The 4,049-nt window shown below is 37.0% G+C and overlaps 1 pseudogene; it reads right to left on the bottom strand.

Annotated features, from left to right (window-relative positions):
• Positions 1-3,460: 3,460 nt before the first annotated feature.
• LOC112654035 (neuronal regeneration-related protein-like) lies at positions 3,461-3,792 on the bottom strand (annotated as a pseudogene).
• Between the last annotated feature and the right edge of the window lie 257 nt (positions 3,793-4,049).

The raw sequence follows: 4,049 nt of genomic DNA, 5'->3' as shown, positions 1-4,049 counted from the left end.
CAAATTTTAATAATTGCAGCAAAGGAAATTTTATCTATTTGTAGCAATAAGTTATACCTGACAACATGCTTGCTGCCCCATATCAGGCTAAGGGTGCCATTCATGAATAAGTCATGCCCTGTTCATGTTTATTTTTCATGAAGTACATGCAAGTTTTATAGAAAAATCAAGTAATGTGCATCTTTTAAGAACCTACAATATGAAAAGGGCAAGCTCCAATATTAGGTGGTGTCTATATCTGTATAGTAAAATTTTCAAGCTCTTTCCTATGCTAGGAAAGCAGCATTCAATTTGCTTTAATACAACAACTTTATTAAGCTTTCTTTTTTAATATAGTAGCTTTGTTTATTTTAAATAAAAATAAATTCTTAATTTTAATTCTGAATAGACTTTATTATTTAGAGAAGTTTTAGGTTCACAGAAAAATTGAAGAGGGAGTACAGAGATTTTCCACGTATCCTCTGTTTCCACACATGTACAGCTTCCTCCTTTCTCAACATCCCCCACCAGAATGGTGCATTTGTTATCATTTATGAACCTGTGTTGATATATTATAATAAATTAAAGACTATATTTTATATTAGTGTTAACTCTCAACCTAAAAAATCAATATATATAACATTTTTCTAGATTTCAATGTGTGTATCACCTGTTTATTTGAACCTAGATATTTTAAAATTTTCCTGGAATTTTCTTCTTTGACTTGTGGGTTATTTAGAAGTGTGTTGCTAAATTTGCAAATATTTAGAGATTATTTCTGATAAGTTTCTGTTTATTTTTGGTTCAATTATACTATGATTGTATTAGTTTCCTATGGCTGCTATGTAATAAATTAAAACAAACATAATGGCTGAAAACTTCACAAATTTATTATATTTAGTAGTTTAGTGGTTGAGAATTATAAAATGGGTCTTACAGAGTGAAATGGATGAATGGATAACGAAGATGTGATATATATAGATATATATCAATAGCCATACACCAAAGGAATATTTGTATATGTATGTAAACTCTATGAGACTGCGGTTTATCGGGGATCCGAAGAAAAAGGTGAACGGTAGATTGGTGCCAGAAGACAGTTGCGTCACCGACGCTCAAAGGGCCCAGATGGAGAGCTCCCCCAAGCCTTACTGTGTGGGAAAGAAGTTCTACGTGCCCCTGGAAAGACTCGTTGTTTTTCCAAAGGTGAACCGCTTGGTTGATAGTGTGGAGCGGCTGCGCAGCCTCCTTTCCGAGGCGCTGAAGCTGAACAGGGACCAGAGTGCCCTCCAGGTGGACTTGCAGGATCACTCCTGGCGACCGTGCTTTCCTACTGAAGCCGCGGACCTTAATGATAGGCTTAGCTCGAAAATTGTACGTTTAGGCAACTTAGTTTTGAATTTCCCTACCCTTGCGTGTTTTCATATGATTTTTGGGGGTGGTGTAGGTAGGGTTCATGTTCACACGTTTCTGTTGTACCCGTGTTAAATGACTTAAATTTATAAAGCAAACCATGAAATAAAACTTTTCCACTGGGAAAAAAATCATATGTGATTTTTTACATGTACATATATCCATGTAATGACATATATATGATTATTTATTATTCAGCTGTAAAAAAGAATGAAATCTTGGCATTTGCAAAGACCTGGATGGAGCTAGAGAGTATAATGCTGAGTGAAATAAGTCAGTCAGAGAAAGACAAATAACATATGATTTTTCTCACATGTAGAATTTAGGAAGCAAAACAAATAAGCATAGCTGGGGAAAAAAAGAGACAAACCAAGAAACAGACTCTTAATTACAGAGAACAAACTGATGGTTACCAGGTGGGTGGGAGGGTGGGTTAAATATGTGATGGTGATTAAGGAGTGCACTTGTGATGAGCACTGAGTGATGTATGGAAGTGTTGAATCACCATGTTGTATGCCAAAACTAATATTACACTGTATGTTAACTATATTGGAATTAAAAAATTAATAAAAAAATTACTCCACCCCCCCAGACTACTTGTATTGATGTTACTTGAAGGAAGGTTTATACATAGTGTAGTTTCAAGCATTAAGCACATGACTCTTTTTTTTTTTTTTTACAGCTTGCATCTTTATTGAGCAAATACTACTAAAGTAGCTAAAATACATTGGGTATTTGTGAATACATCAGTAAAGATGGCATTGTTACGAAAGCCTGCATTTTCAGCAGTGCTCAACTGCAGCTCTACATAAATGACAAATATGCAGAGTACTGTTTTCTTCCTCTACTTACACAGCTGTTATACCTGTTCTAACAAAGAAGGGAGGAGGAAAATGAACATGAAACAGAAGAGGAACAGGGCAGAACAAAGCCTTCTCTGTCAAAGGAAGAGCTAAAAGACAGTCATATAAAAATTCATGTGAGCTTTCAGACTGGCTAATACAACAACAATCCCTGAGTAGACAGTATTATCTGATTTTATTTTTGTTTATCTACTTCATTGGGAGCAAGGACAAAAATGTAAAATCTACACCCTGCTTACCAAAACTGTCAAGAGTGCTCTGTCTCTAAAAAAAAAAAAAAAAAAAAAATTATAGACTTTTTTTTTCAACTTACTTTTTAGGAAAAGTGTAATTTTCATATTTCTACTCAGATGCCAGTGTTTGGGTTTTTTCCAGAAGGGGTTTATTTTAAAAGTTTGCCCCTTTCCTCCCAAATAACCTTTGAAACAGAAAGAGCCAAAAGAGACATCTAAAAATGCTTGCCAAATGATTGCTTATCTCTCTTTAAGGTAGGCAGGTGAGGCTACTGAAAAGAAGAGATATGGAAAGTAAATTAGAGTTTTGTGATTGCTCCTGCTACAGGGACTGCAACTCCATGAGTGCAAGCTGATGAAACATGAGTCTCTTTGAGATGGTGTTCACTCAACCTATCATGCTGAAGAAGAAAGCCACACTGAAGACATGAGGAAAACAAGTCAAGCCAGTCTAGAGAACAACATTCAGGAAACAGAGTACCAACATCTCCTTAAAATGTAGAAATAAAGAATAACTCCATCAGAGCTCCCTGGCCAAGGAGCATGTTGAAAGTCCAAAGTAGCACCATTCATCAGTGTCTCGGGTCCTAGGAGTGTATCTCAGTCACTTACGGTGAGGAATCAAGGAGTTTCAACTACTTCTACACATCAAAAGAGTACATGGATAAAATATATACAGACAATTGATGAACGTAAACCACTTGGCTTGTTACATCGAAATGAAAAAAAAAAAGGCGGGGGGGGACTCTTGACTCCTCCAAGAAGCAGTTGGGAACTGTGCGAGTGGAAAAGCCGGAGTGGACCGGTTGTGTGAGAGCAGAGGGGGTTTGAGTTGTGGAAGACATCATGGTTGAGAACCAGGCCTGAAGGCCCACCTGTAAAGGTTATAAACATGAATTCATAGTGTGAAATTCTGGGCATTTTCACCTGAATCAGAAAGATTAAAAACTAATTTGATGATTATTTGTCCACTGTAAATTCTCTAAAGCAAGGCTCAGAGTCACATAGTTCCTTCTTATACTTGATTTACACAGAAAAAATCTCATGTATGATACCATGACCTCGTCAGTACACATACACCATATAGAGATGTTACAATTAAAAAGAGTAGAGGTGACTGACACCTGGGGAGTGGAGTTCATTGCCACCAAGTGGAGTCAGGGAAGTATCCTCAATCTCCTCACTCTTCTTGAGTTCACTTCCTTTGGGACAGGAAATTTTCCCTTAGGGAGCATTCCCTCCATTTCCATATTTGGAAATAGTTCTTGACTGATGCAGACAGAGAGCTCTGGGTAGTAAACCATTTTGAGAATCATTAAGAGTCTTGGCTTTGCACCCTCCCTCTCTTCAGTCCAGGGAGATCAACAGACAAAAGCTCCACTCCCTCTTCACTCTCTCCTCTTTACACCTGAAACACAAATATAGATGAAAGAGGGCATCATGCTAGAAAACTGGGCTGGTGGGGATGGCAGTGATGGTGGATGGAGGCACATGACTCTTTCCATATGTTTCTACACATAAGTTTTAAAACAGTTATATTTAATGAAAGAAGACATTTTTG

Source organism: Canis lupus, chromosome 3 (assembly GCF_003254725.2).
Source record: "Canis lupus dingo isolate Sandy chromosome 3, ASM325472v2, whole genome shotgun sequence".
NCBI lineage: Eukaryota > Metazoa > Chordata > Mammalia > Carnivora > Canidae > Canis > Canis lupus.
Note: the sequence above shows the minus strand (reverse complement) of the source record. Positions and strands in the feature narration are given on the sequence as shown.